Genomic DNA, 27,823 nt, shown 5'->3' with positions numbered 1-27,823 from the left:
GTGTTCATCGCAGCACTGTTTATAATAGCCAGGACTTGGAAGCAACCTAGATGCCCATCAGCAGACGAATGGATAAGGAAGCTGTGGTACATATACACCATGGAATATTACTCAGCTGTTAAAAAGAATTCATTTGAATCAGTTCTAATGAGATGGATGAAACTGGAACCCATTATACAGAGTGAAGTAAGCCAGAAAGATAAAGAACATTACAGCATACTAACACATATATATGGAATTTAGAAAGATGGTAACGATAACCCTATATGCAAAACAGAAAAAGAGACACAGAAGTACAAAAGAGACTTTTGAACTCTGTGGGAGAAGGTGAGGGTGGGATGTTTCGAAAGAACAGCATGTATATTATCTATGGTGAAACAGATCACCAGCCCAGGTGGGATGCATGAGACAAGTGCTTGGGCCTGGTGCACTGGGAAGACCCAGAGGAATCGGGTGGAGAGGGAGGTGGGAGGGGGGATTGGAATGGGGAATACGTGTAACTCTATGGCTGAATCATATGAATGTATGACAAAACCCAATGAAATGTTGTGAAGTAATTAGCCTCCAACTAATAAAAAAAAAAAAGAAAGATATGGTACATATACACAATGGAATATTACTCAGCCATTAAAAAGAATGCATTTGAATCAGTTCTAATGAGATGGATGAAACTGGAACCTATTATACAGAGTGAAGTAAGCCAGAAAGATAAACACCAATACAGTATACTAACACATATATATGGGATTTAGAAAGATGGTAATGATAACCCTATATGCAAGACAGAAAAAGAGACACAGATATATAGAACAGACTTTTGGGCTCTATGGGAGAAGGTGAGGGTGGGATGATCTGAGAGAACAGCATCGAAACATGTATATTATCAAGTGTGAAACAGATCGCCAGTCCAGTTTGGATGCATGAGACAAGTGCTCGGGGCTGGTGCACTGGGTCGACTCAGAGGGATGAGATGGGGAGGGAGTTGGGACGGGGGTTCAGGATGGGGAACACATGTAAATCCATGGCTGATTCATGTCAATGTATGAAAAAAACCACTACAATATTGCAAATTAATTAGTCTTCAACCAATAAAAATAAATGAAAAAAAAGAAAGCTATTGCTGTCTATAAATTGATTTTACTAAGTTCTAAGTGCATTTGCAGCTTTTTCAATGAGTTTTTGTTAGTTTTGCAGGTATATAATCTATAAATAAACATTATTTTATCCTTTCCTTTCTTAAAAAAAAAAAAGGATACATATACCCCACTGTTTATTGAGGTACTATTTACAATAGCCATAATATGGAAACAAACTAAATGTCCATCAACAGATGAATGGATAAAGAAGATATGATATGTATATACAGTGGAATATTACTCAGCCATAAAAAGGAATGGAATTGGGTCATTTGTAGAGATGTGGATGGACCCACTTTGCTTTTTAACTAATAGGCTTATATTTACTTCAGCTTTCCAACATAGCCTGGCATCAGTGTGACACTCATTCACATGGGGCTGGAAAGGACAGGTTTTGTTGATAATACTGTATTTGGGGGATTCCATTTGATAATATTAGCTGACAATTGAAATTACTCAAAACCACTGTTGTCTTGCATTTCTCTGATAATGAGTGATGTTGAGCATCTTTTCATGTGTTTGTTAGCCATCTGTATGTCTTCTTTGGAGAAATGTCTGTTTAGATCTTTGGCCCATTTTTTGATTGGGTCATTTATTTGTCTGGAATTGAGCTGCAGGAGTTGCTTGCATATTTTTTAGATTAATCCTTTGTCTGTTTCTTCGTTTGCTATTATTTTCTCCCATTCTGAAGGCTGTCTTTTCACCTTGCTTATAGTTTCCTTACCTAGAAGGATGGGATGGGGAGGGAGGTGGGAGGGGGGTTCAGGATGGGGAACACATGTAAATCCATGGCTGATTCATGTCAATGTGTGGCAAAAACCACTACAATATTGTAAAGTAATTAGCCTCCAAATAATAAAAATAAATGAAAAAAAAAGAAAAAAAAACCAAAACCAAAAACCACTGTTGTCAATCTAAATAGAATTTAAATAAATAGCAAAGTATACTCTTTCCTTAATTTTTCTCATGTTGTTAGCAATTTTTCTTTTTAGCCAAAATAATATAAAAACACGTATCTCAAAGGCAAGATTTAGACTTATTTACCATTCCTTTTCTATTAGAAAACTCAGTTTCAATAGTATATTAAGTAAGCAGTTCCAGGATCTATCTTTCTTTTTCAATAAAATAAATAATTTAACAAAATATCCAGCCTTTTTCCTATAAAATAAAATATTTAACAAAATGCACTGAAATTGCTTAAGCAACAATTACGTCCAAGTAATTTAGAAATGTGATCTATGGAAATTAGCAAATAATGAAAGATACAAGTTTAAAGCAAGGCATTCCTAGATCCAAATTAAGGAAATTTCTATTGGAAATTCTCTTCATAAATTTCAATTGAAAACTTTTCTCTAACAACTCAATTTTCCTTAGAGACTTGGCTAGAAATTTCCTCTGGCCGTTGTGCTATGCTTAATACGGCTGTGTCACTACAGAATTGTTTGCATAACAGTTACAGAACTGAGTTTTATAGAATCACAAAACTTCCTCTTTTATCTTTTTAATACATTAGGATCCTGGGTAAGACTCCAATGGGAAATAAGGTACTACTGATTCAAAAAAGTTTACAGCTGCTCTGTTCTGCCTTTTCACTACCTACCTATACCTTTGAAGGAGGTGCCACACTTTTCAGCACTTACCTTTCTCCTTCTTTCCCACAGCTTCTCTTGTCACCCACTGAACCTTCTAATTTTGAGCCTTTAATCCTTCTGTCTTGTCTCCTCCAAGCCCAGTTGAGAAGAAATACAAATAAAGGGAACAAACTCCATTTCCCCATGAGAAGTCCCTCCGTGTGGCTGTCCTTTTGTAATCAGCATTTCCCTGACAACTTGAGCACCTCAATACATGGAATAAAGAAGGAACTAATATTGACAAAGTGTCTCCTGTAGGAATTTGCATATTTATTCTCATCGTGCTAGGCACTTCCTATACGTTCCCTCATTTCCATGTACTACATTTTTCTCCACTCCAATAGGTGGACTAAAGGAATTCTGTCTTTTTCTTTGCTTCTTAGAATGTTGAAAATAACTGTGTCACTGACTAAATTAACTCAGCAAAATTCTCAGGTATTTCCCTCACATATATTCCCTATCACCTGTGTGGAAACAGCCTTAATAAGGGATGCAGCAACGGGGCTGAACTCATGCCTCCCTGAACATAGCTAAGTCAATTACAAAAATATTCTGCCATCCAGAACTTCACGGACCACATCAAACATGTGGTTTATATTTATGTGTTTAGAATGGTCTCTTAGGAAGCACACAGCCTTGCTCCTGATATGACAGTTTTCCTCTGTGAAATCCAGACCATTTACTTGGAATAATTTTAAATATTATGCATTCATGCTCACACCTTTTTCCTGACAACTGCATTCTTTTTCAGACCAGGAAAATGTGAGTTTTATAGGAAGAAAAATGCAAGCTAGTAAAAAGTTGTTTTTTAAACATAGTTTTTGGAGAACCATATTTTTCATTTCTTAGACAGAAACACAGTTTCTGTGATGCATGAATAATACTACCAATGATTTTCAGCTCAGGCATTTCAAGGGCATAACCTAAACATACAATTCTAAAAACAATTGCTTTACCTGTAAAATGCATGAAAAGCCAATATAAACTAAGAGTTGGTTGTTGTGTGTTTTTTTGCATGGGGACCCAATAATAAATTCATAACTGATCAAGTACCCAGACATACTGATGCATGTGTCTTATCTCATATTAACATCCTAAACTACGCTGGAGGGACATAATATGTCTTTCAACATTGTTTATGACTATTTGTTGAAAGCTTACTATGTGCAGGTGCTGAGTTAGGACCTGCAGTGCTCCATGTGATCTGGTCCCAATATCATACTTTAATCGCATCTTGCTCCATTCTCTCCCTTGTTCAGCTCATTCTAGCGTTACTCACTTTCTTTGCTTTCTACCTAAGTCAGAACCTTTGAAACATTGTTTTATCTTCCAGCAACGTTTTTCCTGCTTTCCCCACTGTTTTAGTTAATGTTTCTGTGTCTCTCCGATCTCATCTCAAATGTCACTTCTTCATGGAAACCTTTGCATAACTCCCAGATCCACAGGCCCTGGGAGGATTTCAGTTTCTGTCCTAAGAGAAGTGGAATCCATTGAAGGGTTAAATGCTGAGAGGTGAATGGGCAGCAGAGGACAGGGTGTGGCAGATTTGTTTTGAACTGATTTTTCAGGTATCAGCGGTCCTCTGATTGGATGGAGGCAAGTGTATATGTAGGAGCCTGGTTAGGATAGAGTTGGAGTTGTCCGGCCATAACGTGATGGCAGCGTGGGATAGTCTCAAGTGCTTTGATTCCTGCCTCATGCTTCTATGCAAAAACAGTGACCTCTCATTGAATGCTAATTAGTTCCCCAATCCACTTTACACCTTTTTCTGCTTGTGCTGTGTACTGGGTATGGAAACTTGCTCCCTTGCTGCCTCTTTAGGATGGATTTTAGTCCATTGGAGGCACCGATAGGACACTGGGGGATGGGAGGTTATAAAGGAAAGAGTCATGTTTCTTCGCAACCTCTTCTTGGCTTCTGCACTGCTTCACTGGCAGCAGTCGCCTTCCTTCACAATGACAGCTATGGGGGAGCTCCAGGAGCTCCCCGCCTTTGACTTTTCAGCCCTAAAGATGGTAATGGCTTCCTGCTATTGCTAGTCTCTGGGTGTCTCAAACTCCATCGTTGGTTCTCATAATCCTGCTTTTCATCTCTAAGAAATATCTCCATTAAAGTGGATTCATTTGAACCACCATAGGTGAAAGATTATTCTCTGCTGGAGTCATGATTATATAAAATGAAATCAAAACAATTATTTTAGAAAGAAATTCCTGAGCATTGGAATAGACCATAACCACAGAATGCCACATGTCTCTATAAAATGTGAATGTGTTCTCCTAAACCACCTGGAAGTGAATCCATACACAGTGAAGAAGAAATTAAGTAGAAATGTAGTTTTATACAGCACATACCAGGGATATAACACGGGGCTGCTTAAATCCCATAGGAATATCTAGGTGCTTGGGACCATCTAGAAACAGCATATCTGGTTTAGTCCCTGAGTCCCACCTCCTCCTGTACAGATTTTGGCCATGTAAATAAAATGTCCATTTGATCAATTATTTCCTCTGATTGACACATCCCCAGGCTGCTGAATAGTAATAGAATCTTTTTTTTTTTTCAGTTTACGCAGGGCGATGATAGATAATAAAAGAGTAGCGTCTGCTATAGGCAGTGGTGTAACATTAGAAACATAATGACCCTAGGTCAGCCTTATAGACAAAGAGCAATAAATAGGCCAATTGTATGTGAATGATCTCAGAGTTCAGTTTCTATGTGCATGCCATTCACATTGCTCAGTCCCCTCATAAATGAGTACATTTCTTTTCTAATTCAATGTATGGATATTCTCTTGGCATACACATTCCCAGATACTATACTAATTCCTTCCAAGACCTCACCAATTATCCAAAGCAAGACATAAACTGTTGATGAGAAAATGAACTGCTTTAATAATATATGCTCTATCTTTGGCAGTTCCTTTTGCCTGTCAATAGCTATACTATATCTCAACAGTAAACAGAACATGAGACTGAAGTACTGACAAAAGGTCAATACATGCTGTTCTCAGCATAGACTGTAAAGCACTGTTCTTGCATTCCATTATAAAGTGGTAATGAAGGAAGAATACAACATTGGCAGAAGACCTCAGTCTCCACTTCACTACCAGTTGCCTATATCTTTCCAGGAGACTTGATTTCATGCAAAGAAAGCTTTCTAGGGTCCCAAATTTCCTACTGAGTACTTCAGGACAATACAATAGTGATGATGTCCTTGACAATTGTGCACCTCCAAAAAAAAAGATTAGCCTTAGTACTAATCAAAAAGCTATTGTTAAAGGTCATTATTCTTCCCCGTGACAAAAATATGCTTACTTACCCGTCAACTTTATGGAAGAAAATCAAAAGGCAACTATTAAGATGAACCTTCTAATGTGATCTATATAAATGCCATCGAATATACATAGACACTTGCTAAGGCCTCTCCCTACTCATGCACTCTCAATTTAGAGAAAAGTTACCTCTTTAGGAGATTTGCTCATTTGAACTTGCACTGTGGAAGCTTGGATATGCTAAACGGAAGCTGTGCTTTGTTTTTATCTGTTTACATTCACAGTGCTAGTCATTTATCTCCACATACAAAGTCATCTTCCAAGAGCAGAAGTCCCTAGAAATATCTGTTATCCCAAAGGAAGATTCACATACAATCAAAAACAGAATTCTAATATACTCTGGGTATACTCTGGGTCTGTGAGTTGAGGCATATGAGCATAATGCAGAGGGGACTATTTAGTTCACTCAGTTCTTTGGCCACAACCTGAAACCACTGGCCTAGCCAAGCAATTGAACAGAAACCAAGTGGGTTAAACACATCTTCACCTGCTGCACATACTCAGCAAGAGGCTATGAGCTATGTCAGGTTTAAAGCAATAAGAAACTACTTTATCCAAAGGAGGAAATTTTCAGCTTGGAAGTTTACTGAAGTCTTAAAAAATAATTTATTTATTTTAATTGAAATTACTTTACAATATTGTGGTGGTTTTGGCCATACATTCACATGAATCAGCCACAGATGTACATGTGTCCCACCATCCTGAACCCCCTCCCTCCACCCTAACCACCTCATCCCTCTGGATTGTCCCAGAGGACCGGCTTTGAGTGCCTGCTTCATGCTTTGAACTTGCACTGGTCATTTATTTTACATATGGTAATATACATGTTTCAATGCTATTCTCTCACATCATCCCACCCTCGCCTTCTCCCACATAGTCCAAAAGTCTGTAATTTACATCTCTGTCTCTTTTGCTGTCTTGCATATAGGGTCATTGTTACCATCTTTCTAAATTCCATATACATGCATTAATATACTGGATTGGTGTTTCTCTTTCTGGCTTACTTCACTCTGTATAATAGGCTCCAGTTTCATCCACCTCATTAGAACTGACTCAAATGTGTTCTTTTTCATAGCTGAGGAATATTCCATTGTGTATATGTATCACAACTTCCTTATCTATTTGTCTGTTGATGGGCATCTAGATTGCTTCCATGTCCTAGCAATTGTAAACAGTGCTGCAATGAACATTGGGGTACATGTGTCTCTTTCAGTTCTGGTTTCCTTGGTGTGTATGCCCAGCAGTGGGATTGCTGGGAAGTCTACTGAATTCTTTATGTTGTATCTTAAGTGGGATATAGTATGGAACACTCTATGTCAGTAAGGAAGGGAAGGAAGCTTAAGCTCATTAATCTTTAGAAACACACTGCTGTGGGACAAGGCTCAGGAGTGAGTTGGAAATTAGCATACCTGGGAAAGTAACATACAGTTTGTGAAAAAGAGATGATGAAGGGAGAGATAAACAAATCCATAATCACATTGGATATTTAAACTCCTTTGTTAGTAACTGATCAAATACATAGAGCAAAAAAAAAAACCAAAAGATTTAGTTTTTTAATCAAAGATTTGAGCAGCCAATATGACATTTTTGATATGCATTGAACAGTATATATCCAAAACTGCAACACACATTCTGTACCATAAAAGCAGTTCCAATATATTTAAAAGAATTGAAATCATCCAAAATGTGTTCTCTGACCAAAATGGAATTAAATTAGAAATCATTAAGGTATTTTTAGTGCCTAAACATTTGGAAATTCACCAATATTTTTTCTGAATAACCCATACATCAAGGAAGAAATCACAAGAAAAATTATAAAATATTTGGAACTGAACAATAATAAAATCCCTACACATCAGAATTTTTAGAATACAACTAAAGCAATAATTAGAGGAAAACATATCTTTAAATGAATATACTATAAAAAGGAAGAAAATTTCCCATCCTAGTGATCTGAGTTTCCACCATAAAGAGCTAGAAAAAGAGAAAATTGATCCTAAAGTAAGTAGAAGGGAAGAAATGCAAAGTTAAGAGTGAAAAATCAATGCTAGACAAAAATAGAGGGAGTGAAGAAATAAAAAATTTGATCTTGAAAAAGTTTCCCTTGGACTGCAAGGAGATCAAAAGAGTTAATCCTAAAGGAAATTAGTCCTGAGTATTCATTGGAAGTCTGATGCTGAGGTTGAAACTCCAAAACTTTGGCCACCTGATGCAAAGAACAGACTCATTGGAAAAGACCCTGATGCTGGGAAAGATTTAAGGCAGGAGACAAAGGGAACAACAGAGGATGAGATGGTTGGATGACATCACCCACTTAATAGACATGAGTTTGAGCAAGCTCTGGGAGTTGGTAATGGACAGTGAAGCCTGGCATGCTGCAATACATGGGGTCGCAAAGAGGCGGAGGCAACTATGTCAGTCAGTCAGTTTAGTGACTGAATTGATAATGCTAAAGTGTATTCTGTGAAAGCATGGGGCACCTTCAACACAGACCACATTAGAACATTTTCCCTGGTTGTGCAAGATTGGTCTTGAGATAGTGAATGATGTTTATTTGCATTATATACACTTCAGTTAAACACTGGAAGCAAAATGGAATGGGTTTTACATTGCAGCTAAGCACGTTTGTTCGAAGAGTCCTTTATGTATATCTCATATGGAGTCTGTAGAAGATAAGTATTCAGAGAACCCAATTCTGTCCACATTCATTGAAGATGTTTCTCTTGCCTGATTATAAACTATAGATCCACTTAATGGATGTAGAACAATTCCTAGGGGCAAGCACATTAACTCAACAAATAATCAATTAATATCAAGTCCTGTATAGAATGTAAAGATGAATTAGACTCGGCTCCAATACTCATGGAGCTTATGAATCATGTTTAGCTTATGACATGTATTATCTGATATCAATCCCCATATTTTTATACCATGCATTTATTCTATTAATTATATCCTACCCAATTTCCATATCATGGAATCTATGTCCACATTTATTTCAGTGTATGATATCATTTTCTGACATGACATGCATTCCAAAATGCTCTGTTTAAATCCAAAGGACATGAGAGCTTAGTGATGTGCAGACATTTGCAGTTGTTTTTCAGTTGCTCAGTTGTGTCCAACTCTTTGTGACCCCATGGACTGAAGCACGCCAGGCTTCTCTGTCTCTCACCATCTCCCAGAGTTTGCTCAAACTCATATCCATTGAGTCGATGATGCCATCCAACTACCTTGTCCTCTGTCATCCCTGTCTTTAATCCTTCCCACCACCAGGGTCTTTTGTAATGATTTGGCTCTTTGCACCAGGTGGCCAAAGTATTGGAGTTTCAGCTTCAGCATTGGTCCTTCCAATGAATATTCAGGTTTGATATCCTTTAGGATTGAATGGTTTGATCTCCTTGCAGTTCAAGGGACTCTCGAGAGTCTTCTCCAACACCACAGTTCAAAAGCATAAATTCTTTGGTGCTCAGCCTTCTTTATGGTCCAACTCTCACATCTGTACATGATTACTGGAAAAAATTTGGTTTTGGCAATACAGACCTTTGTTGGCAAAGTAATGCCTCTGCTTTTTAACACGCTGACTAGGTACAGACCTAACATTATCTATGAGATAGAATTGCTAGTTTGTAAGTGTTTAAAAAATCTCCATTAGATTTCTGAGGGATGGGATCAACTGTTTCATGATTGACACATAAATAGTCTCTAGCATGAGAAAATATGCTGATGTGGTAACAAGGCAAACAAATAGAAGCACACATTGAAAAGACACTGGAAGAGTGCAGACATCATTGGCCATCCATGCCAAGATGTGCAGAATGGTTCAGTTCATGTTCCTGAGATTTCCTAACTCCACTAGAGTTTGTTATAACTAGTGGAATTTTTAGGTTGTGTCTTACTCAGATAAGCCATTTTTGGTAACTTGAGATAAAATTGAGTTTATCAAAATTCTCCCAAACCTTTGGAAATGCCAGTAATTTGAAATAAAATACTTAGCCCATCCCCTTTTCTGAAGCAGTAGGGTATGTAATTAAAATAAATCTCTACTCTAGATTATTGAGTCACGTTCTATATGAAGCAAGAAAACAAGAGAACTACCTCAGGTTAGTAAATAGAGTTAACTTGGTTACCATTCTGCTTCCATTCAAGCCCCAACTTAGTCATTTCTTAGTTGTGTGACTTTGTGCAAGTTATTTTAAGTTTCAATTTCATCATTTGTAAAACAAGAAAATAATGGTCTATATCTTATAAGATGATAGTGAGAATTAAATGATATAATTCATGTGAATCACTTAGTACAAGACCTGGCATAAAGGACAAGTGCAGTAAATGGTGGTCATTGCTATTTTTATTCTCTCCAAGAGACACCTTTGCAGAAACAAATAATTACTCAGGTTATATGAGTCTTGCTGGCCCATTATTGTTCACATAGAGGCACAACTTGGAATGGGAGGCCCACTTTAACTCTGCAATTTAAACTTCCCTGGTGTTAGTACAATGGTGGTGATAGCATTTTATACTTATGGAATAGCAATTTGTGGCAGTTCCTGTCCTCCTGATAGATTCCAACTGCTGGTTTGAGCATAGGCTGCTGTGGATGTTAAAAGAGCAAGCCAGTAAGGTCCATTTTGATACAAACGGGGGGGGGGGGCGGGGACAACAACAACTTTTTTTGAACAATATAACTTTTTTCACTTGTTTTGTTTCTTAATGTGTCAGCAGTTCCACATAGATATAATGGAGTAGGGAAGTAACTGTATTGTTGTGTCACTCAGTCATGTCCGACTCTTTGGGACCCCGTGGACTGCAGCACACCAGGCTTCCCTGTCCTTCACCATCTCCTGGAGCTTGCTCAAACTCATGTCCATTGAGTCAGTGATGCCATCCAATCATCTCCTCCTCTGTCTTCCCTGTCTCTTCATGCCTTCAATCTTTCCCGGCATCAGGGTCTTTTCCAATGAGTCCAAGAATCGGAGCTTCAGCTTCAGCATCAGTCCTTCCAATGAATATTCAGGATTGATTTCTGAATCAAATCAACAAATATTTACAAAATGTCTACCATACTAGGTGCTGTTGAGACGGCACAGATGTATAAGGCAACCCTTAGGAAGATAATGATCTGGTTGGAGAGAGAGATACAAGGATTTATAGAAACTTAAGTAATAAATACTAAAGTTGCAGTGTCAGAAATCAGATACATATTTCCAGCACAAAAGGAAAACTGGTGTTGGCTCTCAAAATAACTATATGGCTACAGGAGAGGATAAGAAAGAATCTTCAAGTATGGAAATATATGGAAATAAATGTACCAGGCAAATAGGAAGTGCCAGAGTTTGAGTAGATATAGAGTTTATTTTTAGGAGATATATGGGACCTACCAGTGGGATTGCGAAGGATGTTTCATATCAGGATAAGGAGTGTGAGTGAGTGAAGTTGCTCGGTCATGTTTGACTCTTTGCAACCTCATGGGAGGATTTTCCAGGCAAGGATTCTGGAGTGGGTTGCCATTTCCTTCTCTAGGGGATCTTCCTGACCCAGGGATCGAACCCAGGTCTTCCACACTGCAGGCAGACTCTTACCATCTAAGCCACCACGGAAGGTTTGCCCCTATTATTATGTGCCACTGAAAGCTTTATAGCAAAGGAGGAATAGGAAGGGAGTAAAACTTTAGAAAAAATGATTTGAGCCCAATTTATAGGACTGAGAGAAAGAAGGAAAGGCAAAGTTTACCAGTATGGAAATTATCAAAGGACTCTGAGGCCATTGGAAATGAGAGGAAAGGAAACGTTGCAATGGAAAAATCAATGAGATTTGTTGACTTATTGGATAAAGTTGGCAAAGAAAAAGAATGAGATAAAATTCCTGATTTTTGGAGCTGGAGAAAATGTTCAGTTCAGTTCAATTGCTCAGTCATGTCCGGTTCTTTGTGACCCCATGGACTGCATTACGTCAGGCTTCCCTGTCCATCACCGACTCCCAGAGGCTACTGAAACTCATGTCCATCACACCAGTGATGCCATCTAAACATCTCACCCTCTGTAGTCCAGATCCTGAGTCACTGCCTGGAGAGTAGTCTGATCCACATGTTCCTATGATGTGACTGACAAGCCTTTGTTGAGTAAGGCCACTGAGAACTCAGGTTTGTTATCATAGCATATTTACCATTCTCACCTACCCCAACTTATCTAGATGGCCATAGGTTTTGTCAGCTTCTCAATGATGTCATCAAGTTTCTTTCTTTCTTTTTTTTTTATTAGTTGGAGGGTAATTACTTTACAATATTGTAGTGTTTTTTGCCATACATTGACATGAATCAGCCATGGATTTACATGTGTTCCCCATCCTGAACCCCCCTCCCACCTCCGTCCACATCCCATCCCTCTGGGTCATCCCAGTGCACCAGCCCTGAGCACTTGTCTCATGTATCCAACCTGGACTGGCAATCAGTTTCACACTTGATAATTGTTTCGAGAAGCATTATACTAAACACTTGGCTCTGCTGTTCTGTATGTGAAATTGTCCCCACTTTCAGCTTTGCATTTCTTATCTCTGTGAAGTGAACTGAAGTGAAGTGAAAGTTTCTCAGTCATGTCTGACTCTTTGTGATCCCATGGACTGTAGTCTGCCAGGCTCCTCTGTCCATGGAATTCTCCAGGCCAGAATACTGAGGTGGGTAGCTGTTCCCTTCTACAGGGGATCTTCCCAACCCAGGTATATAATCCAGGTATCCCACATTGCAGGTGGATTCTTTACCATATGAGCCACCAGGGAAGCCCCTCTTATCTCTATACTGATCATCAATAGATCATATCCTTAAAAAGCAATGGCATAGAAAATAATATAATTTGGTTCTAACCCAGCATTTCTCAAAGCGTTTTTCAAGAAGCATTGCTTCTGGGACATATTAATATGTGTACCTGAACAGAATTTCCAAGATTATACAATTTTGGAGGATACTGCTTTCTATACATCCCTCTTAGAGACAGACACTTGACATATATTATCATACTAAAGACTTTGAGTAGACCTAAAATATAAAAAGAAGCCGACTTCTGGGCATACACACTGAGGAAACCAGATCTGAAAGAGACACGTGCACCCCAATGTTCATCGCAGCACTGTTTATAATAGCCAGGACATGGAAGCAACCTAGATGCCCATCAGCAGATGAATGGATAAGGAAGCTGTGGTACATATACACCATGGAATATTACTCAGCCATTAAAAAGAATTCATTTGAACCAGTCCTAATGAGATGGATGAAGCTGGAGCCCATTATACAGAGTGAAGTAAGCCAGAAAGATAAAGAACATTACAGCATACTGACACATGTATATGGAATTTAGAAAGGTGATAACGATAACCCTATATGCAGAACAGAAAAAGAGACACAGAAATACAGAACAGACTTTTGAACTTTGTGGGAGAATGTGAGGGTGGGATATTTCAAAAGAACAGCATGTATACTATCTATGGTGAAACAGATCACCAGCCCAGGAGGGATGCACGAGACAAGTGCTCCGGCCTGGTGCACTGGGAAGACCCAGAGGAATCGGGTGGAGAGGGAGGTGGGAGGGGGGATCGGGATTGGGAATACATGTAAATCCATGGCTGATTCATATCAATGTATGACAAAACCCACTGGAAAAAAAAAATAATAATAATAAAAATTAAAAAAAAAAAAAAAATTTAAAAAAAATAAATAAATAAAAAAAAAAAAAAAAAAAGAAGCCGAAGTTACATTGTTTCAAGTGTTCCCCACATTTATTTGCCCATAACTTTTCTTTCCTCCAAACATGTCTCAGAAGTTGGTCCATTTGTGGGAAAGTAGTTATGGGGTTGATGCTGCTGCTGCTGTCGCTTCAGTTGTGTCCAACCCTGTGCAACCCCACAGACAGCAGCCCACCAGGCTCCTCTGTTCCTGGGATTCTCCAGGCAAGAATACTGGAGTGGGTTGCTATTCTCTTCTCCAATGCATGAGAGTGAAAAGTGAAAGTGAAGTCGCTCAGTCATGTCCGACTCTTCGAGACCCCATGGACTGTAGCCTACCAGACTCCTCCATCCATGGGATTTTCCAGGCAAGAGTACTGCAGCGGGTTGCCATTTCCTTCTCCAAGTTATGCGATTAGCCTGAGAAAAAAATCCTACAATTACATTTAGCAAAAAATGCATTTTCACTAGAAGAATGTTGTATGAGTCAGCTTTCTACCAAAGAAACAGAACCAATAGTTAAGCAGGTGTATTCATTTCAGAGGGTTGTTATAAAAAATTACCAATAAATGGATGATGGTATGCTTAAAAAAGCAAAATTCTATTCTTTCACACTTCTGGGGGATAGAAATTCAAAATAAAGGTTTCAACAGGGCCATGTTCTCTCTGAAGGCTTTAGAAAAGAATCCTTCCATGCTTCTTCTAGCTTTTAGTGCTGGCTGACCGTTCGTAGTTTTTCCAGTGGTTGTGTATGGATGTGAGAGTTGAACTGTGAAGAAAGCTGAGCGCCAAAAAATTGATGCTTTTGAACTGTGGTGTTGGAGAAGACTCTTGAGAGTCCCTTGGACTGCAAGGAGATCCAACCAGTCCATTCTAAAGGAGATCAGTCCTGGGTGTTCATTGGAAGGACTAATGCTGAAGCTGAAACTCCAATACTTTGGCCACCTGATGGAAAGAGTTGACTCATTGGAAAAGACCCTTATGCTGGGAGGGATTGGGGGCAGGAGGAGAAGGGGCAACAGAGGATGAGATGGCTGGATGGCATCACTGACTCAATGGACATGAGTTTGAGTAAACTCTGGGAGTTGGTGATGGATAGGGAGGCCTGGTGTGCTGCGATTCATTGGGTCGCAAAGAGTCGGACATGGCTGAGGGACTGAACTGAACTGAACTGACCATTCGTAGTGTTCCCTGGCTTTCTGCCCTGTGTCTCTTCTGTGTCTTCAAATCTCCCTCTCCTCCTAGGGACACTGGACATCAAATTTAGGACCAACCCAAGCCCAATATTGCTGTTGTTCAGTCACTCAGTCCTGTCCAACTCTGTGCGACCCCCCATGAGTTGCAGCATACCAGGCTTTCCTGTCCTTCACCATATTCCAGAGCTTGCTCAAACTCATGTTCACTGAATCTGTAATGCTAACCAGCCATCTGTTGTCGCCTTCTCCTGCCTTCAGTCTTTCCCAGCAGCAGGATCTTTTCCAATGGGTCAGCTCTTCACATCAGGTGGCCAAAGTATTGGAGCTTCAGCCTCATCATCAGTCCTTCCAATGAATATTCAGAATTGATTTCCTTTAGGATGGACTGGTTTGATTTCCTTGCAGTCCAAGGACTCTCAAGAGTCTTCTCCAACACCACAGTTCAAAAGCATCAATTATTTTGTATTCAGCCTTCTTTATAGTCCAACTCTCACATCCATACATGACTAGTGGAAAAATCGTAGTTTTGACTAGACAGACATTTGTTGGCAAAGTAATGTTCCTGCTTTTTAATGTGCTGTCTAGGTTGGCCATAGGTTTTCTTCCAAGGAGCAAGTGTCTTTTAATTTCATGGCTGCTGTCACCATCTGCAGTTATTTTGGAGCTCAAGAAAATAAAGTGTCACTGTTTGTATTGTTTCCACATCTATTTGCCATGAAGCGATGGGACCGGATGCCATGATCTGTTTTCTGAATGTTGAGCTTTAAGCCAACTTTGTCATTGTCCTCATTCACTTTCATCAAGAGGCTCTTTAGTTCCTCTTTGCTTTCTGCCATAAGGGTGGTGTCATCTGCAAATAAGGTTATTGATATTTGTCCTGGCAACCTTGATACCAGCTTGTGCTTCATCCAGCCCAGCATTTCACATTGATGTACTCTGCATATAAGTTAAATATGCAGATTAACAATATACAGCCTTGACATACTCTTTTCCCAATTTGGCACCAGTCCATTGTTCCATGTATGTTGTTCTTTGACCTGCATACAGGTTTTGCAGGAGGCAGGTAAGGTGGTCTGCTATTCCCATCTCTAAGAATTTCCCACAGTTTGTTGTGATCCACACAGTCAAAGGCTTTAGCCTAGGCAATGAAACAGAAGTAGATGTTTTCTCTGAAATTCTCTTGCTTTTTCTATGATCTAATGGATGTTGGTGATTTGATCTCTGGTTCCTCTGCCTTTTCTAAATCCAGCTTGTACATCTGAAAGTTCTCGGTTCACATACTGTTGAAGTCTAGCTTGAAGGATTTTGAGCATTACCTTGCTATCATGTGAAATGAGTGCAATTGTGTGGTACTTTGAGCATTCTTTAGCACTGCCCTTCTTTGGGATTGGGATGAAAATTCATCTTTTCCAGTCCTGTGGCCATGGCTGAGTTTTCCAAATTTGCTGGCATATTGAGTACAGCACCTTAATGGCATCATCTTCTAGGATTTTAAATAGTTCAGCTGGAATTCCATCACCTCCACTAGCTTTGTTCATAGTGATGCTTCCTAAGGCCCATTTGACTTGGGATTCCATGATGTCTGGCTCTAGGTGAGTGACTACACCATCGTAGTTATCTGGATCATTAAGATCTTTTTTGTATAGTTGTTTCGTGTATTCTTGCTACCTCTTCTTAATGTATACTGCTTCTGTTAGGTTCGTACCATTTCTGTCCTTTATTATGCCCATCTGTGTATGAAATGTTCCCTTGGTATCTCTAATTTTCTTGAAGAGATCTCTAGTCTTTCCTATTCTATTGTTTTCCCCTATTTCTTTGCATTGATAGCTGAGAAAGGCTTTCTTTTCTCTCCTTGTTATTCTTTGGAACTCTGCATTCAGATGAGTATATCTTTCCTTTTCTCCCTGACTTTTCACTCCTCATCTTTGCTCAGCTATTTGTAAGGATTCCTCAGACAACCGTTTGCCTTTTCACATTTCTTTTTCTTGGAGATGGGTTTTGATCACTGCTTCCTATACAATGTCATGAACCTCTTTCCATAGTTCTTCAGGCACTCTGTCTAGCATATCTAATCCCTTGAATCTATTTGCCAATAAGGGATTTGATTTAGGTCATACCTAAATGGCCTAATATTTTCCCCTACTTTCTTCAATTTAAGTCTGAATTTTGCAGTAAGGAGTTCATGATCTGAGCCACAGTCAGCTCCTGGTCTTATTTTTGCTCACTGTATACAGCTTTTCCATCTTTGGTTGCAAAGAATATAATCGATCTGATTTCGGTATTGACCATCTGGTGATGTCCATGTGTAGAGTTTTCTCATGTGTTGTTGGAAGAGTTTGTTTGCTATGACCAGTGCATTCTCTTGGCAAAACTCTGTTAGCCTTTGCCCTGCTTTATTTTGTACTCCAAGGCCAAACTTTCCTGTTACTCCAGGTATCTCTTGACTTCCTGTATGAATCCAATATCACCTCATCTTAATTTGATTACATCAGCATAGATTCCATTTCCAAATAATTGCACATTCACAGATTCTAGTATTGGAGGTTAAGACCTACCTCAGCATAGATTTTGGCTTCCCAGGTGGTGCTTGTGGTAAAGAATCCACCTGCCAATCAGGAGATAAAAGAGGCATGCTTTGTCCCCTGGGTTGTGGAGATCCCCTGGAGGAGGAAATGGCAACCCACTCCAACATTATTGCTGGAGAATTCCAGGGACAGAGGAGCCTGGTGGCCTATGGTCCATAAGGTCACAAAGTCAGACACCACTGAGTGACTGAGCACACAATATATCTTGGGGGGACACAATTCAACCCACAACAGTGTGTATGGGTATGTATACACATTTGAAAAGACCCTGATGCTGGGAAAGATTGAAGGTGGGAACAGAAGGGGATGACAGAGGATGAGATGGTTGGATGGCATCACTGACTCAATGGACATGAGTTTGGGTAAATTCTGGGAGTTGGTGATGGACAGTGAGGCCTGGAGTGCTGCAGTCCATGGGGTCGCAAAGAGTCAGACATGACTGAGTGACTGAACTGAACTGAACTGACACATACACACAGACATCTCAAGGAATTGGCTTTTGTGCATCTGTGGCATCTGGTTATGCAAGTCAGAAATGTATAGGACAGGCAAATGGGCTAGAAACTCTTGGATAGGAGCTGAGACATTGTTCACAAACAGAGTTTCTTCTTCCTCAGGGAACCTCAGTTTTGCTCTTAAGGCTTTTAAATTGATTGGATGAGGCCCACACAATCAAGGATAATCTCCTTTATTTGAAATAAATTGATTGTAGATGTTAAGCACGTCTATAAAATGCTTTCACAGTAACATCTAGATTAGTGTTTGAATAACTGGGTATTTTGGCTAGCCAAGTTGACACAGAAAGCTAACCATCACACACATAAAATTAAGTTGTCAAGTGAAGAATTTTCTGATGTTCTAGCATATTCTAAAGTGCTCAACAGAGAAAGCTTATTGTAGTTTTTCTTAAAATTTTCTTTTGTTGCCTTTATTGGACATAGATCTGGTAAGGTAGCCATTTATTAATTAGTCCTGTCTCTGAATGAAAAGGGGAATTGATGAGAGGCAATTTAATTTTTCTTCAGATATTTAAAAAAAATAAATCATGACACCTATTTGACTGTTTTGACATCTTAACTTTAAAAAGATCTTGAAAAATAAGTGAAATTGTTAGTAACTCAGTCTGTCTGACTCTTTGGGACCCCATGGATGGTAGCCCACCAGGCTACTCTGTTCATGGAACTTTCCAGGTCAAAATACTGTGGTGGGTAGCCATTCTGTCCTCCATGGGATCTTCCTATTCTAGGGAATCAAGCCTGAATTTCCTGCATTGAAGGCAGATTCTTTGCCGTATGAGCCACCAGGGAAGCCCCAAAAAGATCTTAAAGAGCAGCAAAGCTAATAATCTTATTTTATCAGTGGGGAAATGGGGCCCAGAGTATATAAACACCTTGCTCAGATTTACCTGGCAGATTCAGACCCAACCCGAGATGTAAACCCAGTCCAATTCTCAATCCACAGTACTTCTCAGGCAACTGTCAAAGGGCCATAATAGGCTATGTTGAGAAAACAGAAAAATTCACTGGCCCGGCTCTTCCAATCATTACACTGTGGGAACACATGTGCACTGAGGAATCTTCACAGCCAGGAAGTGTCTGTGTGATTGGAAAGAGAGGGTGCCTGGGCATGAGAGTAATTCTCCCAGCACAAAGTTTTTCTGGCACCAGACCTCTCAGGCCCCTCTTTATGTGTAGGTCATGTCCTTCATCTGCCTCTCATTTGGAACTCAATTTTAGCCACTCTGAGTATACAAGGTTGGCCTGCCTCTGTATTTCAATGACACTGTATGTTTTGATACCCTAGGTGACATGTCTGCATAAATACATTAAGACAGAAGTGGCAAAGGTCATAACTTCCCTTATTACTGAAGATAAAATTTAATGAGCTAGATCACAGGCTGCTTTAAGAACTGCTGTGCCAGGTTAATGGGCTTCTGCCACTGAAGCCAATTACACTGGTTACAATTACGTTCTATTCTAATAGCTGGAAGTCAGGGTTACACAAAGATTCTGTCTCTGGGTAATTACTAGCTAGGAAGCAGGTGAGGGAAAACTAAACAAATTGTCACTGATCATACAAGAGACACACAGAAAGCACAGAGAACACAGAGCTTGTAGCTATTCCGGGTGCGTGTGTGTCATCTGTTGCTAAGAGGAGCTGGCTTCACAGTCAGAAAGCCCTCTTCTTCTAGCACTAACCGAAAGGATATGTGATTTCAAAGACGCTTTTAGAAAATTAGCTGAAAAGTGAATAGTAGGAGAGGGGGAGGAAGAACTCAGAAAGCCCTTCTCTATTGAGACTGTTTCCTTAAGGATTTTGCAAGATTTAGTGGGCTGACATTATTGATTTTGTTTTTTCAATTGAAATACAGGAGAGTGTTACCCAAATCCAAAATAACATAGTAAAATTTGAACAAACCTCCATGATTGACTTAAAAGACCTCCTTTAGATTCTCTGTTATACTTGCCCTTGTGGCTATTTACATGTCCTTTACAACACATGACTAACAGGGAACCATTGAAGAGCCTTCTGACAATTGAAGATCCATCAGAAATATAGATGAAAACATTTTGAAATTTCAAAGTAACAGAATTTCCCCATGATTTCATGGATCAATTTGCACACTATTGATTTTTGAAAAGCCTTTGAGGAACCAGCACATCTCATTCAAGTGAAACACATGTGTTATCAGTGAGTAAATATATCAAGATCTGGAGAGCAGGGGGGAATGTTTTAAGGAAAGCATCAATGACATTCATTGGAATCATAGGAAAGTCATTGCAGACAAGAGCAGCTATATTTCTGAATGTTGCCTTTTGAGTAGTATGATGCTTAAAAAGGAAGGAATATTAAATAAATGACACAAGCAATGTCAATTTATTAGAATATTCTTTATTTCCTTTAAGAGGTTAAAGTTTTTAAAAAGTAGTTCCTAATATTGGTTGTTCAGACCACAACTGGAAAGACTTTCAGAATGACTCAAGACATTTTCAAGATCCTTTCAAAGTAATGAAGGAATTCGTGGGAAATTGTGTGGTCAGATCATCAGATCATGTCCTTACTGCTTGCCCTGAGACTGAGTTTGGGTGATATTGCTCTTATTAGTGTTAGAAGAAGTGAAGGAAGAGGCTTTCCAGTAATTATATATTCATTCCAACTCTTTTCTCTCTCTAAACAAAATTCATTTCTCCAAATTCTTACGTTGTTTTCTATACTCTCCAAAATGCCATTTGTTTTACCCCCGATTTAAAATTTCTATCCTTTTCTTGGTGATCTTCCTCAGAGACTGTCCTTAAAGAATGGTGTAAGTATGCGCTCAATTGCTCAGTCGTGTCTGACTCTTCGTGACCCCATGGACTGCAGCCCACCAGGCTCCTCTGTCCATGGAATTTTCTAAGCAAGAATACTGCAGTAGCTTGTCAGCTTAATATTTAAAAGAGACTTCAGTCACTCTTATTGAGGCCACCAAGAGCCTTCAATAAATCAAAGGACAGAATACTCTCTAGTTTATTTTTCCAATTCTTTCACTATTCAGTTGTAAATAATGTCATCTCAAAAAGAAAGAACACCCCTCTGAAAGTGTATTATAGTTGAGAGTTACTCAGGAAATGTCAGCCTCAGTCTCAATCGAATAGACCAATGTCAATTTTTCTTGGACAACATCAGTGATCCAAATGTGTCAATGGATTGCTATTATTGCTATTGTTCAGTTGCTCAGTTAGTTCAATCAGCTCAGCCATGTGCGGCTCCTTGTGACCCCATGAATCGCAGCACGCCAGGCCCACCTGTCCATCGCCAACTCCCATAGTTTACTCAAACTCATGTCCATCGAGTTGGTGATGCCATCCAGCCATCTCATCCTCTGTCGTCCCCTTCTTCTCCTGCCCCCAATCCCTCCCAGCGTCAGGGTCTTTTCCAATGAGTCAACTCTTCGCATGAGGTGGCCAAAGTATTGGAATTTCAGCTTCAGCGTCAGTCCTTCCAATGAACACCCAGGACTGATCTCCTTTAGGATGGACTGGTTGGATCTCTTTGCAGCCCAAGGGACTCTCAAGAGTCTTCTCCAACACCACAGTTCAAAAGCATCAATTTTTTGGCGCTCAGCTTTCTTCACAGTCCAACTCTCACATCCATACATGATCACTGGAAAAACCATAGCCTTGACCAGACAGACCTTTGTTGGCAAAGTAATGTCTCTGCTTTTTAATATGCTATCTAGGTTGGTCATAACTTTCCTTCCAAGCAGTAAGTGTCTTTTAATTTCACGGCTGCAATCACCATCTGCAGTGATTTTGGAGCCCCAAAGAATAAAGTCAGCCACTGTTTCCACTGTTTCCCCATCTATTTCCCATGAAATGATGGGACGAGATGCCATGATCTTAGTTTTCTGAATGTTGAGCTTTAAATCAATTTTTTCACTCTCCTCTTTCACTTTTATCAAGAGGCTTTTTAGTTCCTCTTCACTTTCTGCCATAAAGGTGGTGTCATCTGCATATTTGAGGTTATTGATATTTCTCCTGACAATCTTGTTTCCAGCTTGTGCTTCCTCCAGCCCAGCATTTCTCATGATGTACTCTGCATATAAGTTAAATAAGCAGGGTGACAATATGCAGCCTTGACATACTTCTTTTCCTATTTGGAACCAGTCTGTTGTTCCATGACCAGTTCTAACTGTTGCTTCCTGACCTACATATAAGTTTCTCAAGAGGCAGGTCAGGTGGTCTGGTATGCCCATCTCTTTCAGAATTTTCCACAGTTTATTGTGATCTACACAGGAAAAGGCTTTGGCATAGTCAATAAAGCAGAAATAGATATTTTTCTGGAACTCTCTTGCTTTTTCAATGATCCAATGGATGTTGGCAATTTGATCTCTGGTTCCTCTGCCTTTTCTAAAACCAGCTTGCACATCTGGAAGCTCACGGTTCACGTGTTGCTGAAGCCTGGCTTGGAGAATTTTGAGCATTCCTTTACTAGCATGTGAGATGAGTGCAACTGTGTGGTAGTTTGAGCATTCTTTGGGATTGCCTTTCTTTGGGATTGGAATGAAAACTGACCTTTTCCAGTCCTGTGGCCACTGCTTAGTTTTCCAAATTTGCTAGCATATTTAGTGCAGCACTTTCACAGCATCATCTTGCAGGATTTGAAATAGCTCAACTGGAATTCCATAACCTCCACTGGCTTTGTTCGTAGGGATGCTTTCTAAGGCCCACTTGACTTCACATTCCAGGATGTCTGGCTCTAGGTGAGTGATCACACTATCGTGATTGTCTGGGTCATGAAGATCTTTTTTGTACAGTTCTGTGTATTCTTGCCACCTTTTTAAAATATCTTCTCCTTCTGTTAGGTCCATACCATTTCTGTCCTTTATCAAACTCATCTTTGCATGAAATGTTCCCTTGGTATCTCTAATTTTCTTGAAGAGATCTCTAGTCTTTCCCATTCTGTTGTTTTCCTTTATTTCTTTGCATTGATCACTGAGGAAGGCTTTCTTATCTCTCCTTTCTATTCTTTGGAACTCTGAATTCAAATGGGAATATCTTTCCTTTTCTCCTTTCCTTTTCGCTTCTCTTTTTTTTTGCACAGCTATTTGTAGGGCCTCCTCAGACAACCATTTTGCCTTCTTGCATTTCTTCTCCATGGGGATGGTCTTGATCCCTGTCTCCTGTACAATGTCACGAACGTCTGTCCATAGTTCATCAGGCATTTTGTCTATCAGATCTAGTCCCTTAAATCTATTTCTCCCTTCCACTGTATAGTCATAAGGGATTTGATTTAGGTCATACCTGAATGGTCTAGCCGTTTTCCCTACTTTCTTCAATTTAAGTCTGAATTTGGCAATAAGGAGTTCATGATCTGAGCCACATTCAGCTCCCAGTCTTGTTTTTGCTGACTGTATAGAGCTTCTCCATATTTGGCTGCAAAGAATATAATCAATCTGATTTCGGTGTTGACCATCTGGTGATGTCTATGTATAGAGTCTTTTCTTTGATTGTTGGAAGAGGGTGTTTGCTATGACCAGTGTGTTCTCTTGGCAAAACTCTATTAGCCTTTGCTCTGCTTCATTCTGTACTCCAAGGCCAAATTTGCCTGTTACTCCAGGTGTTTCTTAACTTCCTACTTTTACATTCCAGTCCCCTATAATGAAAAGGACATCTTTTTTGGGTGTTAGTTCTAAAAGGTCTTGTAGGTCTTCATAAAACCATTCAACTTCAGCTTCTTCGGTGTTAACTGGTTGGGGCATAGGCTTGGATTACCGTGATATTGAATGGTTTGCCTTGGAAATGAACAGAGATCATTCTGTCGTTTTTGAGATTGCATCGAAGTACTGCATTTCAGACTCTTGTTGACCATGATGGCTACTCCATTTCTTCTAAGGGATCCCTGCCCACAATAGTAGATATAATGGTCATCTGAATTAAATTCACCCATTCCAGTCCATTTTAGTTTGCTGATTCCTAGAATGTTGACATTCACTCTTGCCATCTCCTGTTTGACCACTTCCAATTTGCCTTGATTTATGGACCTAACATTCCAGGTTCCTATGCAATATTGTTCAATTGCTCCGTCATGTCCAATTCTTTGCAACCCCATGGACAGCAGCATGTCAAGCTTCCCTGTCCTTCACCATCACCCACGTCTTGCTCAAACTCATGTTGCTTGAGTCAGTGATGCCATCCAACCATCTCATCCTCTGTTGTCCCCTTCTCCTCCCACCTTCCATCTTTCCCAGCATCATGGTCTTTTCCTATGAGTCAGTTATTTGCACCAGGTAGCCAAAGTATTGGAGCCTCAGCCTCAGCATCAGTCCTTCCAATGAATATTCAGGATTGATTTCCTTTAGGATGGACTGGTTTGATCTCCTTACAGTCCAAGGGACTCTCAAGAGTCTTCTCCAACACCACAGTTCAAAAGCATCAATACATCAGTGCTCAGCTTTCTTTATGGTTCAACTCTCAAATCCATACATGACTACTGGAACAACCTTAGCTTTGACTAGATGGACCTTTGTTGGCAAAGTGACGTCTCTGCTTTTTAATATGCTGTCTAGGTTGGTCATAACTTCCCTTCCAAAGAGTAAGCATCTTTTAATTTCATGGCTGCAGTCACCCTCTGCAGTGATTTTGGAGCCCAAGAAAATAAAGTCTGTCACTGTTTCCATTGTTTCCACATCTATTTGTCATGAAGTGATGGGACCGGATGCCACGATCTTCATTTTCTGAATGTTGAGTTTTAAACCAACTTTTTCACTCTCTTCTTTTACCCTCATCAAGAGGCTCTTTAGTTCATCTTTGCTTTCTGCTATAAGGGTTGTGTCATCTGCATATCTAAGGTTATTTGATACTTCTCCCAGCAATCTTGATTCCAGCTTGTGATTCATCCAACCCAGCATTTTGCATGGATTTACTCTGCATATGAGTTAAATAAGCAAGGTAACAATATACAGCCTTCACATACTTTTTTTCCCAGTTTGGAACCAGTCAATTGTTTCATGTTTGGTTCTAACTGTTGCTTCTTGACCTGCATACAAGTTTCACAGGAGGCAGGTAAGGTGGTCTGGTATTCCCATCTCTTTAAGAATTTTCCAGTTTGTTGTGATCCACACAGTCAAAGTTTTTAGTGTAGTCAATGAAGCAGAAATAGATGCTTTTCTGGAATCCTCTTGTTTTTTTTCTATGATCCAGCAGATGTTGGCAATTTGATCTTTGGTTCCTCTGCCTTTTCTAAATTCAGCTTGAACATCTAGAAGTTCTTGATTCACACTGAAACCTAACCTGATGAACTTTGAGCATTACTTTTCTCGCATGTGAAATGAGTGCAACTATATGGTAGTTTGAACATTCTTTGGCATTGCCTTTCTTTGGGATTGGAATGAAACTGACCTTTTCCAGTTCTGTGGCCACTACTGAGTTTTCCAAATTGGCAAGCATAGTGAGTGCAGGACTTTAGCAGCACTGTCAATAGATGCAATGTCAACAGTGTCAATAGATAGTCTTCTTTAGTATTTATATTGACTATTTATATTGACTATTTAGTATTTATATTGGCTATTCAGAGAACATAGTAGTCAGTTCTGCCTTTCACATAAGTGCATATACTGACCAGTATGAGAGAAAGTAGAACACATACTTTGACATAAGAATTAATATAAGAAAAATGAAAAGGTACATCTGTTTAGGAGCTATATATTCAATACTGTACATTGCTTAAACCACCTAGAACTAATATTGGATTTGCTGAAAAGTTCATTCATGCTTTTCTGCATCTTATGGGAAAAACCCAAACAAAGTTTCTGGCCAACTCAGTACAATCCAAGAATAATAGACAGGTTTCAGACACATTAAAAAAAAAACTCAGATATTTTGGATGTTTTCTCTAATATCATGGGTCCACATTTAGAAGCAAAGCAAAACAGGGTCACAAATGAGTTTTTCTATCATTGGCATCATTAAACTTTCTTGAAATGAGATTCAAGAATTATCTAGATCAATTCATATTATATAATCTTGTTATTCAGAGTGGTCCCTGCACCAGAAATATCAGTATTACTTGGGAGTCTGTTAGAAATGCAAAAATCCCAGGACCTACCCCAAACCTACTGAGTCAAAATTTGCATCTTATCAATCCTCATGTGATCTTTAACCACATTCAAACTTGAGAAATATTGCCCAAAACTCAACAGACCATGTGGTCCCAGTGTTTACTTCTATTATGGCTTTGCAAGAGCACATTTAAATCATTCCAGATACTGCTAGAGATTTAGTTTCATGAATCTCCTGACAGGTCCATACTCAGATTTGCTTCTATATTGTGAGAAATGACATAAATTATTGGTAAATGGCTATACAGCATGGCCCTAGTGGAACAAACAAACATGTAGCTTGAGGTCAAAAGAATTATGCTTGACTCACTACTAGCTTTGTGAACTGAATGAGATGTTTTATCTCTCTAGTTGTCATTTCTTTCACTTAATGAATTGGGTAAATACTACCTGCATCATAGTGCTATGAAGAAAATGGACTGAGTGATCAAAGCAGAGTGCTTAAATAAATAAAAGATTGATCTGTTACCTGAGGACCATCGCTAAATTTCTTCCCAGTATCAATTTCTCTTCTCTGGTTAACTCTCTAACTTATTGTACCAAAGGTATTATGCAAGTTCCCACCAGCTAGAGTCTTTCATTTCCGCAAGGCCTTAATCTCTGAGGTCTCATCACAAAATCCTTGTTACACTCTCTGACCATATTTAGTCCAAACAATGGCATGTGAATACAGTGCAAATGACATGTAGAGTATTTCCAACACCATAATTTAAGTGAAACGATCTTGTCCAAGCCTGACTGCAATTAGAGGACTCCTAGAGAATCCCAGAGACATTTTATGACCATCTGTCAAACTGTGGCTTGGAGAATGTTGAGTCCTATCTGCAACACAAAATAATGGATCCGGAGGGCTTGTCTCATTTAGATAGCTTTACTGTTTGTCCTTGTTTGCCCAGCACAATCCCAGTTTACTCTTGTTTATGCAGATGTGATTATTAACAGCCCCAATTTCACTTTAAAAGGTATCCCAGCTTGTATGATAAATTATACAGTCATCTATAAGCAGATGGCTTTGGCTATCCAAAGTTAAACAGACAAATGCAAAAGAAATGTTGTGCTTATTCCCTTGCCTTACCTAAGAAGCTCTTATTTAAAAGTTGTTTCTGACATAGACTCCCGTGCATTTCATCAGGTGTCCCAATCTCTGCTGGACGTGCTATTCTCCACTGGCATGCATTAACCTTTAACACCCCCACCCCACCCCAATCTTCTCCTCTGTTGCAGAGGATGAAAACTTGGGATACATGCACCAGTCAGCCTTGCCAGTTGAGGTCCATTAAGTCTTAGACTCCATGGTAAGCTGCATTAGTGTGAGGTTTGGAAACAGATGAGAAGCACAGTCCATTTTCCTTCTTCTGGAAGTGGCAAGCAGACATGTAGGTCCCCCCAACGCATGTTTGTCTGTTGTTATTGCAGCCTCTGCATTCCCCACCCACTTAATCTGCTTTGATGCTGAAGAAGATCAATAAAGTGGGCAGTGATTTCCTCCACATCCCTGCCCCTGGGTGTTAACATCTCTGTAAGTCTCTGCATATGTGTAAATGAAAGCTAGTGGACTCAGTCTGACTTTCACCTCTTTCTCCATTCCAGTACTGTACTGTTGTTTGCTTTTTTTTGCTTGCTTGTGGATGTTTT

The sequence above is a fragment of the Dama dama genome, chromosome X, assembly GCF_033118175.1.
Source record: "Dama dama isolate Ldn47 chromosome X, ASM3311817v1, whole genome shotgun sequence".
Classification (NCBI taxonomy): domain Eukaryota; kingdom Metazoa; phylum Chordata; class Mammalia; order Artiodactyla; family Cervidae; genus Dama; species Dama dama.
Note: the sequence above shows the minus strand (reverse complement) of the source record.